A 13,614-nucleotide genomic window follows, 5' to 3' on the forward strand; every position below is an offset into this window, starting at 1 on the left:
GAGAGAAGGCACAGAGGAGCTCACTTGAAAGCACAATGCAAGCAACTGAGCTGATGCCAAGGCCAGGTTGAGGACAGGAAGATGAGAAGGTGAGAAAAAAGAGGGCAAAGAGTGTAGGCTGTGAAATATTTTCAACTAGTTTCTCCTGGATATACTATAGACCAGTGCATAAGCAGCTGGAAGAGATAAAGGATGTCATGAGCAGCAGTGTTTTGAATGGATAGGAAAGGGGAAAGAGAAGATGCCCACATTATGACTAAGAGGCAGGTAGATCAGGTCAGATCAGGTCACCATAACGATGAAGCCGAGAGATGGGGCAGGCAAGAGAACAGAACCAGGGGCAGATTCAGGGCCATGGTGAGACTATGCATGCACAAAAGAGATACAAGAGGAAGGCTGAGACGTTAGGACATTGAGTGTGGTGCAGTCTTTGTGCACCGCCCAGCACAGGATTTATTCTCAAAAGAGCTGACGGGACAGATTTGCTCTTTTTTATGCCTTTATAATACATGCTTCAGAAGTCCTGCTGCCAGCCAGCTGATCAGCCCCTGCCAGCCATAGGTGTGCCATTGGCTCATCACAGAAAGCAAACACAACTGTACTGATTTAAAGATATATGAGTCTCCTGCTGGAAAATCATTGTATTCAATGGTTCCTTCGTTGTATTTTATCATAGTAGAAGGCTTTCCATTATATTCAAATGACATTTTTTCCTTTTCTAGGAGACAGATGGAAAAGCAGACAACAAATGCAGGGAGAGGGGCATCTTTAAACAAGTCTGCACAATGGAAGCAAACTTCGATGACAAGAAAGGTCAGCCTGGAAAGTCCTTTTCACACACAGGTTCACAGGTTCACAGGGCAGAACTTTCCAACTGCTAATCTGTTACTGCAGTAGTGCTCAGGACCAACAAAACCTACCTTTGCTCTCTCCTTTAACAAGGTTTATTAGCATAGGTAGAAATCTTTCTTACCTGCTTTTACCAGAGTAGGGTCAGGTTGTTATCTCTCTGTTCTTCTCTTGGTCTCAATCTTGAACTTGCACTTGTGCATCCAGAGTGATGGAGTGCATGTTCTTGGAGCATGATGGCTGGGGATATCGGAGACAGAGACTTGAAACACTTTGCATCAGGGAAGGTTAAATTCCTGCTTCCTAGGTACTGATTTCTTCACTGTCATGGGTTTGAACATCTGTGGTCAACCGTATGGATGTATGCATGGCAGAGTGCTCCTGCAAGTATAGCACCACGAACCGGAAGCTCTCCAGGCTCTTGGATAGAATTAGGCATTGATGAGGAAATCTGAATGTTAAATGATCTTGAAAGTGACATGGCCACCAAACTGATCTCAATGGCTGACAACAGAGATGTGCAATGTTTGTAATTATGTGAATAGGGAACTTGAGGCTGGCCGAAGAGACATGTAGACAATGGACAATGAGGAGAATATCAAGAGAATTGACATTTTGAAGCAGTGGACTGAGCTGTTGGTGTCCATATTCTGCAAAGCATTAGTCTAAATTCAGTCTTAATTTAGGTGACTTCAATCTTGCCTTCACTGCAGTTACATGGAATTGAATTGTGCCCTGCACTTACTTCTGCAGTAAACTCTTCAGGGACACTTAGGTCTTAGGATGGTATCAAAACACATTTATCATCCCCCCTATATTTTCATTAGTTTTGTGACTGTGCCTTCCTAACCTGATACACCGCTTCCATTAGTCCTGATACAGAAACAGCTGATCTGACAAAATGGCCTTGGCCTATCTTCTTCATTTATGTGTCTTTTTACATTTCTAGATCTTGTACTTATTCTAAGTTTGGGAGATAATTATTTGAACTATTTTTTCTTCATCTATTATGTTTTATACTTAGGTCTCAGTGTAGTTGCGGTAAACAGCCTCAGTCTTGATCAAATCTGTTTCCTTTTCTCCCTCTGGTCCTTCAAAACAGTAATTGGATTGTTGTATAAATCTAGAGAAAATAGCATTTTCCATTTTCAAGCATCAAAGGTCTTCACGAGTATTTATTGATTCCATCTCTTATGAATCCTTTTTGAAGCAGGTAAGGTCTGTTACATCTTAATCCATGGATAAACAAGCCATGATAGAGCTTGAATGACATACCAGCATCGATATTTCTATTACATTCCTTCTTTCACATCAAACTCTTATAAGAAGCTTCATCCTTCCCTCGCAACCCTGGGCCTGGTGTCCACAGCACATGAGTTTTACCACTGCTCAGTGTCAGTTCAGAGCTCTGCAGCAGAGCTCAGGCACTGCAGAGAGCACCATGGTCTTTCTCTGATCTGCTCATGCTGTCACAGAGGTGTCACAAATTGCTATTGGGAAGGTCTCCTGGACCCTGCAGGCTCTTGGGATAACCTGCAGCAGGTGGCACAGGGCAGGAAATGCACAAGAAAGCCTTCAACCAGGGCTGGTTGAGACAGTCACATCCCACTGTGCTCCCATGCAGTGGGAGACCAAAAAGCCATGATTCCAGCTCTCCATCTGATCTCCCTCACCTCTCCCAGTGCAATGATTCCCACATGTCACATACTTGTTCAGGAGCTTTCAAAGAGCAATGAAACATTTCGGCCTTTACACAAGTGAAATGTTTCTTTATAGAATGGCTTTAAATGCTTTATTTTGAACCATATTAGCACCAAACTGTGTTTTCCTACCCGGCATGCAGCACTGAAGGGGGCCCACCAGTCTTCTCCATAGGAGCCGTGTTCCCTGGATGGAGGCACACACCTACCACAGATGTATTCCAGTACCATTTTGCTATGTGAAATAAATTGAGCAGTTTTGCTTTCCTCCAATGAAATAAACTGCTGGGTTGCCCTTTTCTCTACCTGCTTCAGTCCACATTTCTTTTTCTCAGACATGGGAAACCAGAATCCCCATATCACTCCAGGTAAAGTCTCATGATAGTTTTGTATTTCCTTATCTTCATTACAGAATCATAGAATCATAGAATAGTTAGGGTTGGAAAGGACCTCAAGATCATCCAGTTCCAACCCCCCTGCCATGGACAGGGACACCTCACACTAAACCATCCCACACAAGGCTTCATCCAACCTGGTCTTGAACACCGCCAGTGATGGAGCACTCACAACCTCCCTGGGCAACCCATTCCACTTTGCCTGGCAATCCTAACCTTGGAAGTACATTTGAATGGGTAGCCAGGTATATCTCCTCTATTTTACATCATGATCTCCCACGCTGCAGCCGGAACTCCTGTTCTCAAGGCCTGTATGACCTGCATTTCATTCCGATATATTTTAGGCTCCTCTGCTCTGCTTGATTTTTCTCATAATCAGTTCTCCTAAGTTTACCCCTGCTTTTCCTGGGGAGGTTGTTAACGCATGCTGTTAAATGTCAGTTTCCAAAGCCAGAGACCCCTTTTTCCCCCATGGTAATTTAACCCTCCTAACAACCTGTTGTAAATTTCCTTTTCATTTCATCCCTACTCAGCTCAAAGTTCTTCACTGATACCCAGTTTATTCACCTTAAGCAGTAACTCCTTACGTGTCTAGAGAAAGACGCGTGGTTGACTACTATAAAGAATCTCATCTCTTACCAAAGAAGACTTGAGAATATTCTGGGGCACCCAGAATTCATCAATTCATTTCTCTGTATGTCTGTCTTTTCCCTAAAAAATTATTCTAAAGTCTTAGATGTAACTGGCACCAAACTAACCGGGTTTTAAGTATCCAGTTTTGGGTGGTTTTAACCCACTTTAATAAATCTACTCCAGCCATCTGATTTGACAGATCCCTCATGAGATCAAGAGCTATGCAGAAAAACTGCGCAGAGGAAAAACGCTCATCTCAATCCCACAGGTCAGCTATTTTTCATTGGTCCATTGAAATCCACAGTGGCTGATGAACATGGGCTTGTGAATTCAGAGTCAGATATTACAGTCCTTAAAAAAGGTCCTTAAAGCCACCTTTTTCACAACATCTGGCACTTCAGGCCAGGGTGATTTAAAAGCCTGCCATCCCCAAATGTCCCTGCCAGATTACTGATTAGATGTGGTGCTGATTTCGCTATTGCCAGTAAATGTAAACCGCTATCAATCTCAGTTTACATTAAAACATCAAGCTGTAAAGTGTGCAGGCTGACAACTCAGGTTCACAGTCACCTCTGATTTAGCTGCAACAGTTGAAGAGTTTATCTTCCAGGCTGGTAACCTCTTCAGCCACCACAGGTAAATCCAATGTGAATCAGAGTCTGAATTGCCCTTGTTTTCTCAATTATCCAGCTATCAGTGCACAAAGAGTCATAAGAGTCATGCTGCAAATCTCTGCCCTCTACTCGAGAGAGCTAAGTCTTATCAGAAAAGGCATGATTCAAAATACCGTGAGCAGATTTCAACTATGCCAAATGTCTCATCAAGCAGTAACCATACATTATTATTAATATTAATAAGAATTTTATCAGATTATTGTATTACAAGGCCTAGAAAAGAAATATGACAGGAAATAGATCCCCATTGTTCATATTCTAGGGAAAAATCTGACTATTTCTTGTTAATGGTTTGGTTGGCAGCTACACCAATGACAGGCTGAGAGATGCAAGAGCAGTTGCTCTACAATTAGACTGTGCCTTGTGGAATAACCCTCGGTAGGAGCAGAGAGCTTTGTGCCTGCTGCTGAGTGACAGGATTAGCTCACATCTGAGCACAGACATGATTCTGACAAGCAGGAGGCTTTTGAAATGGTTTGAGCTGAGAGCAAATAAGGGTCTACTGCAGTAGCTGAGATTTGAAATGGCAGGTTCCACAGGGTAGCTGACAAGCACAGAGAAAAAGACATGGTAGGACATGCTGGCAAATGATGACAAACGTCGCCGGACCTTGAAGTCAAGTGGTATGAATCAGCCTGCATCCATGCTAATAAATCAAGGGAGCCCCTGAAAGAAGGTGGCTGCACACAAACCACTTTGAGGAATGGTCCCTGGATCATGCCAGCTGTTGAGCTGTATCCAGGGACTGCTGGTGAGTGCACAAGTTGGAACAGGACAAATTGCTGACAGGGAAGAGTCTAGGGATTTGCCACCATGTGGAGCCGCATTCCACATGGAGCAGCATGCCCAGGAGCATGCTGGAAATTACAGAGGCAGCTTTGGTATGCGAACGGATGAAGAACTGGCACTTCACTGGCAGAAAAGGTCTGCGGTAGGGCTCATCAGCATCCAACCCTTATGCTGTGGTTAAGAAAGCCACCAGTAGCACTGGCTACTCTACACACATGAATTAGAGCACCTGGTCCATCATGTAATAGGGAAGTCATGGACAGAGAAGACGAGAAGGCATGGACTGCTGATGTGCTTTGCTCCGTCCTTGGTGCCAACAAATCCAGGCAGGATGAGGCAGACCATGAGCTCCTGGTGCTGGTTGCAGGGCACTGGCTGGTGCTTGCTGACTGCAGAGGACCAGGAAAATTCACTTCCCTTGGAGCCTGAGGTGGGCAGTGTGTTCAGTATGGGTCTATACATCCACATCCATCCACTCTGCTGGGCTGGAGCAAAGTCATAGAATCACAGAATCATAGAATAGTTAGGGTTGAAAGGACCTTAAGATCATCCAGTTCCAACCCTTCTGCCATGGACAGGGACACCTCACACTAAACCATACCACCCAAGACTTCGTCCAACCTGGCCTTGACCAAGTCTTTGGGGTGCACCTCCCATATTCATGTATATGGGGAAATCTTACTGCATTTTGACTGAATTTCACTCCAAATGTGCTATTTACCCACTGAGCTTCCTCATCTTTGGATTAGTTTGGTCCGTTTCAGAAATTCTTTCTGAGGAGAACAAAACACAACGTTTCATCATTCATGTGTCTTACGTGACTTTCAAAGATGACCTTGCAAGCAGAGATTTTTCATTTCACCCAGTTAAAGAAGCCTTTAATAGGAGGCAGCAGGACCTCTGACATGCACAGACCTTGTGTGTCCAAGATAACCTTCTATGAAAGGTAATGGAAGAAAAGGAGAATTATAGATGTGACTCTCCAGTGCAAGCGTATTTTTACAGAAGGCCAAATTAGCACATTTATAGATGCAAAAGGCGTCTATAGATGCAAAAGGCGTCTGCATGCAAATGTATGGTAAATATTTCTTTTTGGCTGACAGTAAAAATAAACAATTTCATCTTTCAAGTGACAAACGGCTTCTTATTTGGCAGAGTTGATTAAATTTGTTTTGTGGCTAGGAAGAAAATGTGCCGCAGTTCACTGATACAGAAACAATTAAAACAGATTGGTTTTGCTGATGCAATTCCAGACGTGAGCTAATTAAGCTTTTATGAAATCACATCGGTAAAAGGATAATTGATTTGAGTACAATATTTCAGAGAGACATGAGTGAGTACAGCACCTATTTTACCTCCACAGTATATCCTTAGGGTCTTTAGAAACTTAATTCTTAATAGTGTCTGGTTTACTATTTGCGTGGGTTTATTTTATACTTATTTTTATACATAGAATCATAGAATGGTTTGGGTTGGAAAGGACCTTGAGATCATCCAGGTCCAACCCCCTGCCATGGGCAGAGACAGCTCACACTAAACCATGTCACCCATGGCTTCGTCCAACCTGGCCTTGAACACTGCCAGGGATGGAGCATTCACAACCTCCCTGGGCAACCAATTCCAGTGCCTCACCACCCTTATAGTAAAGAACTTCTTCCTTATATCCAATCTAAACTTCCCCTGTTTAAGTGTTAACCCGTTACCCCTTGTCCTATCACTACAGTCCCTAATGAAGAGTCTCTCCCCAGCGTCCTTAGAGGCCCCCTTCAGATACTGGAAGGCTGCTCTGAGGTCTCCACGCACCCGTATTTGGTATGTATGTATTAATGTAATTTAATTTCCCTCCTGGATATATATTTAGACATTAAAATGTTCATTTATAGCTTGGAGCACGGCAGAGCACCCATGGTTTACTTAAATGACACTCTCCTGTTTCTTTTGCTTAATGGATGCTTTGCCTAGAAAGTGGGATTCTGTACAGTGGCACATTACCTGCTGGCCCTTCTAAAAGCTATTATAGGCAGAAATAGGATCTACACTGGCATCCAAAAGTCTGAGATAGGGTGGAATAATGCCAGAGTCCAATAGAAGAATTTCAAGGTGTGACACAGGAAAAACAGCTAAAGGAATTTACAGCATGTGGTGCGGAGAACAACCACCTGACAGAGCAATAAACAATAACAAGAATGTGTTACAATTATGTCAGTTAGAGCGGAAATTTAAGCATGCTGTTTTGAAGTGATCAGTGACATTTAGTTGCCACATCTATTAACTAGTGAAATAACATATAGGGCAGTAATAACTTGGAACAACTGAGGAGGAAGGCTGTATTGTACTTGCCCATCATGAGCGACAATCACCACTGTTGCATAGGTGAGAAAGGCAGTGGTGCTCCTAGGACATATGAGATGAGCATTTTCCAGTCTATACAATGAAATACAAATATCACTGTATCTCAGAGCACCTTGGTGTCCTTTTTCCTGGGGCAACCTCACCTGCAGTACTCTGAGGCAGTGAACTCACATTCAAGAGTTCAAACTGGGCATGGTGAAGACAAGGTCAGTAATGTAGCTGGGCTTCTGAGAACGAGGAAACTGGGAACACAGGGCTTGCTCAAGCAGTCGTGACAAAAGGGGTGAACAACAAGGCTAATGCAGGACAAATAAGCTGGGCATCAATACACTGAGATAGAAACCAGAAGCAAGTTTCCACATCTCCATGGACTGAATGTCTGCATTACAGCCAGTAAACTTCAGTAGAACAAGGTTTTGAGACAGATACTGATCAGCAGTTCACAAGGACAAGAAATTCTGTGTACCTGTAATAGCAGGAGGCACAACCCAGTGATCTTTCTAATCTTTACAGATAAAGTAAAACAGAACAGCCTGATCTTCCAAGGTTCCGAGGAACAGTGACCCATGGTACAGTGACCAAGGAAGTTGTCCTTACTTGTGACTGACCTGAAAAATACACAGGAATTAAGCATCTCTTTAACTGCTGGACTGGATTAGAGCTTCAGCAAATACTACAGCCTAAGATATTTCATTAATAAGAACTAATTTCCATTATCATAGAATCATAGAATCATAGAATCATAGAATCATAGAATAGTTAGGGTTGGAAAGGACCTCAAGATCATCCAGTTCCAACCCCCCTGCCATAGGCAGGGACACCTCACACTAAACCATCCAACACAAGGCTTCATCCAACCTGGACTTTGAACACTGCCAGAGATGGAGCACTCACAACCTCCCTGGGCAACCCATTCCAGTGCCTCACCACCCTAACAGGAAAGAATTTCCTCCTTATATCCAATCTAAACTTCCCCTGTTTAAGTTTTAACCCGTTACCCCTTGTCCTGTCACTACAGTCCCTGACGAAGATGCCCTCCCCAGCATCCCTATAGGCCCCCTTCAGGTACTGGAAGGCTGGCTTAGGTTGGAATGATTTAACATTGCATTGTTAACAGAAAAACAAATTCATCTTAAAGCAAACTGAAAATACATCATAAAACAAACTGAATTTAAGAGTAAAATAATAGCATAAATGCTGCAGTACTGATTTTATTGTTCATAGCAGAAAGTTGGTGGTGGCTTCTCTGAAGTAACAGAAAAACAGGTTTTATATCATTCAAATGTGAAACTTAAAAATGAGCAGAGTATATTGCTTTCTGTGTGCTTATTCTGGTTGGAAGTTGCATTGATTTTGTGTTATCCCCTGTTTGAAGTGTATACTATTAGAGACGTGTGCCATTTCCATGACGTCAAAATGCTGTGTTATTAACACAGAGAAAGAAGGCTTTGTCTAGTACCTTAGTGCCAGCCTTTTAAATGTCCATGAATATCTACTTGCCCAGGATTTTGGTGGAACTAGAACCATCAGTGCCTTCTATTGGGAACAGCTTGCCAAAACAGCACCAAAAAAGAAGAAAAGGGAAAAGTTTGGAAGTAATTAAAGGTCATTCTTTCCATTCTCAAAGCACAGATTCCCGTGACCTAAAGAGTTATTAATGGAGCCAGCATGATCATGATCAAAAGAGAAGCTTGAAAGAAGTAAAGATTTTCAATACCATGCTGTTTTCACAGCCGCAGGCCTACAGCCAATGTAGTTATTTCTTCTGAGTAAGTGCAAAGCCGGGTTAAAGCAATTAATTTTTTATGGAGAATGTGCTTTCAATTTTGGAGCTATAACAAAAACCAGTTTGCGTTTGGCATTACTTAAGAGGTGGGAGCAGAGAACTTGGTTCAGTTCAATTATTGAACCTACTTAAATATTCTTTTATGATGAAGCGATTTAAGTCAGTTCTAAACAGCTTCATGCTGATAATCTTCAACACTTCATTTCCATGATTTACTTGAAAAGTTTTATTTAGAACTGCTCCACAGCACTGTGCTGTCCATTGGGTGTCTACCGGGTTGGAAATGCAAATGCTCTTAATGCAGCCATGTTTCAGCAGAGAAGCCATAGAAGAGAGTAGATAGAGATGGAAAGCATTGCCAGAGACTTTGTATCTTGACAGCAAATGAAAGGAGTAAAATGAAAGAAGCAAACAAAAACTCAGTTTCTGAGGTGAGCAGCTCTGGTGCCAGTACTGCTGGGCACAGACATGTATAAAAGAAACCCTGGGGGAGTACAACAAGCAGTGCAAGTAAATAGGATGTGGTGTGGCAGTCTGTGAGGGAGTTTGCATCAAGGGTGTGCAGGAATGGTACTGTAACTCTGCTACCTTGACCAGCGAGCAATGGTGGACAGCAGACTGAAGAAGGCTGTAGTGATGTGGGCTAAAGTCTCTTTGCTCAAGTAAGAAGTGATGGGGCAAGAGGAAAGAGCTTCAAATTTTACCAGGGGAGATTTAGGTTGGATGTTAGGAAAAGTCTCTTCCCCGAAAGGGTTATGAAGCACCGGAACAGGGTGCCCAGGTAAGTGGTGGAGCATCATTCCTGGAGGTATTAAAACAAGTGCATATGTGGTACTTAGGTACATGGGTTAGTGGTGGACTTGGCAGTGATGGGTTACTGCTTAGACTTGATGATCTTAAGGGTCATTTCCAACCTAATTGATTCTATGATTCTATGAGTGATGGGAGTCCTCTAACTTCCAATATTTGTTCTTAATAAAGCAGCTCCCAGTGATATTCCAGCACGATCTGCGATCCAGAATTTTCACTCACTCCATTGACACCTTTAGCATTTGGCCTTGAACAAATCTCAGGGATACAGCCAGTATCTCATAGGAGGTAAGTCTGAAGGAGAGAAAAGGATGATTTGAAGCTCTTCAGAGTCAATACTTAAAACAAAACTGTAAACTATGCCTATGGAAAACGAAGGCAGAAAGGGGTCTATACATAGAAAAACAAGAAAAAGAAACTGGGTCGACATCAGTAGCACAAGGAATACCACAGAAATTATCAATCAGCATCTCAGCAGAGAGGGGGAACTGCTGACAAATGATGGTGATAAATTCAAAAGGGGACTTACCTTTTTTGCTGAACAGAGGGAGCATTTGATGCCAATGAGAAAAAGCAGAAGGCAGGTGCACACAGCTGGCCTTTGACTGAACTGCTTAGGATAGGTAGCTAGTATTGAGATGTTCACCCCACCTCCAGTTTGGTATGGTACAGAAAGATGCATACAGCGCACCCCACACACCATGCAGATGCTCAGGCACACTCAGCCATCCTAAATGCCACTCTATGGTTAAAGCTTCATTTGAGCCTTTGATATTCTCAATATAGTTTGGCCTTATCAGGTTAACCTTTGGGTCTCTTGGTGGTCAGCTGAGAGAATTTGCGAAGGGTGGGTGAACTACCAACAGACTTTGAAGGTCAAAAGCATTCCCAGTCCTGAAAAGGGGAAATCACGACCTGCGGGAAAACAGAGACCTTTCAGCCTGCCTTAAATACGCAATGAAGTTCTGGATCAAATCATCAGACCAGCCATGTGTAAGAATCCGGAAAATAAGGAGTAGTTTCCCCAAGGTTGGACAGCAAGCCCAGCCCCACGATGGCCGAGAGCGTCCCCCGGCAGCCGCTCGCCGAGCCCCAGGAGGATGCAGGAGCCCAGGCAGCATTTCCCAGCACGGCAGAGGAGGAAGAGCTGCACCCAGGGAAAGAGAAGCTGGCGGTGGGAGAGCCGGCAGGCACAGCAGCTGCACCAGCCCCAGGGACAAGCACAGCAGCGTCATTGGAGAGTTCTGAAGGGTTTGAATGGCCTGTGGGTACCCTTGGGACCTGCCTGCTGGTTGTGATGGGGATCAGCATGGTGGCACACACACAGAGGGTGTTCTACCCACGGCCATTTTGTCTGATCTCAGAAGTTAAGCAGAGTCAAGTTTGCTTCTTGTCTGGGGTTAGACCACAATATGGGAGGAACAAGAGATTTTCCCCAAGGCTGGACAGGCATGAGTGGCAGGGTGTGTGGGACAGTATGAGAGAGTATCTGGTCCACTGGACCCCTCCAGTGCTTTGGAAGCATCAGAGATGGAAGGCAGCTCTATGGAGTCCCCAGCAACAAGCTGCAGAAACTGCTGAAGGGGACAGGGAATTATTTTGAGCCTGGTGGGCCCATGGCACTTCAGGCCATCAGGGCAGAGATGCAACATAGAGATGGACTCATGATCGAGGGGTGGACTTAGCAATGGACACTATTGACCAGGTTATTCACAAGTGTGAACACTGCACACAGCCCCTCCTGCTCTGAGAGACTGTTACAAGAGATGGACCAGATGGACTCAGCAGCTTTATAGGGACTGGTCCATGAGCTAAGATAAGAGTGCACTGAGATAAGAGTGATGGTGTATTGAAAATGTGGGATCTGAGCATGACGTGAATGGTATGGAATAAGGGGTGGGTACTGTCCTGGGTGCAGCAGTAGCAGTCATTTTTCTCCTTCTTGGTAGCTGGTGCAGCACTATGTTTTGACTTTCAGCCTGGGAATAGAGCTGATAACACAAATGTTTGGTCTGACCAAGGACTTTCTGAGCCTCATGCTCTGCCAGGGAGGAGGGGAAGCTGGGAGGAAGCAGAGACAGGACACCTGACCCAAACTAGCCAAAGAGGTATCCATACCACAGCACGTCATGCCCAGGGTGTAACGCAGAGTCACCTGGAAGGGCTAGTGAACTGCAGGGTTGGACTGGCTCAGTCAGGGTGGGGCAAGTTATTGGTTGGCGAGTGGTGAGCGGTTGTATTCTCTTCCGTTGTTACTTCCCTTGTCATTATTATTATTGGTGGTAGCAGTAGCGATTTGTGTTATACCTTAGTGACTGGACTGCTCTTATCTCAACCCGTGGGAGTTGCATTCTTTTGATTCTCCTCCCCATCCTTCCAGGAGTGGGGGGAGGAAATGGGGGGGTGAGTGAACGAGCTGTGTGGCTGGGTTTAAACCACAACAGCCAAGAACAAAATCATGACTGAACCTATCTGATTTCCTTCCAAAACTAGATACACATTCACATGGCAGTGAAGAAGTTTTGGATTTCATACAGTTTAACTGGCACAGTTTTAAACACCAGTCTCAAGGATACTGTATTAGAAATAAGAAAGAGCACAGTCGAAATGAGACCATGTACAGTAGATGAAGAAATAGTAGGACACCATAACTCTTTCACGTTCATATCAGTAGTTCTTTGCCAGTTTGGGGTGGGGTGACCTTCTTGTGCTCAGTGTTAAACAGCAAGTCTTTAACGACTTTTTAAGTGGTGTGAAGGCACTGCTGAGCCTCTTTGAGAATGAGGTCAACTTCCCAGATGATCTTGATGTCTGAAACATGCAGGGTGAAATTCAGTGTGAAAGTATGCAAGGAAGGGAGAATCCACTGTACAAACACACAGTATAGGCTAACTCCCCAGGCAGCAGCTATTCCGAGAAGGAGATGGGGGATATAATGAGTCACAAGCTGGAGAAAAGTCAACAATATCCTGGTATGTGAAAATGTAAAAATGATCCTGGGGTGCATGAAAAACAGCTTGCAGCCTAGAGAAGATGTGAAGCTGCAAACCTGCTGTAGACATTGATTAGTATTTCGAATCATATAAATGTTTTGCTGACACAGTAGTGAGAGCTGGTCTCACAGAAGATGGATTCAGAGATGAACTGTTTGCCTAAGATCATGCTAAGGAGGTCAGGAGGATGTCACAGGGTGAAGAGTCATATAGAACTGTTCTATAGAACTGCTACTGTGAGTGGCATCCTTTGCCATATTTGAGGGCCCCTGCATCCACCCAAGGGTAACCTACCAGACCCACTACACCTGTCCATAACCTGGATGAATTTGTTGCCATCAAACCAAGCCTGTGGTCATGCTGTGAAAAGCAAGACCATGGATTAATGCACACAGTGCACCAAAAGCAGAAGATGACAATGGCCACAAGACACGTCTTTCCTCCTCTTGCAGCCCTCATAAGGCCAGTTTGGATAATTTATGACAGAAATAGGTCAAATGGGGGATGGACAAAGCATGCTGCACTTTGAATTTCAGCATGACCAGTTCAGGTGAGAATACTCCCAGTGAGAATTTCGAGGCCAATATCACTGAAAGATGTCCACATGTGGGTTAGATCATTATGTGCCAGGAA

At 44.0% G+C, this 13,614-nt stretch overlaps 1 long non-coding RNA gene across 1 annotated transcript in view; it reads right to left on the reverse strand.

Annotated features, from left to right (window-relative positions):
* LOC136009448 (uncharacterized) overlaps positions 1 to 13,614 on the reverse strand; it is a 33,876-nt gene that overhangs the window by 19,317 nt on the left and 945 nt on the right. Inside the window, exons 2-3 of the long non-coding RNA XR_010610569.1 lie at positions 7,859 to 8,000; positions 974 to 1,089 (exon numbers count right to left, since the gene is read on the reverse strand). This is a non-coding gene — a long non-coding RNA (uncharacterized LOC136009448). The remainder of the gene's footprint in view (positions 1 to 973; positions 1,090 to 7,858; positions 8,001 to 13,614) is intronic.

The sequence above is a fragment of the Lathamus discolor genome, chromosome 2 (assembly GCF_037157495.1).
Source record: "Lathamus discolor isolate bLatDis1 chromosome 2, bLatDis1.hap1, whole genome shotgun sequence".
Classification (NCBI taxonomy): Eukaryota; Metazoa; Chordata; class Aves; order Psittaciformes; family Psittacidae; genus Lathamus; species Lathamus discolor.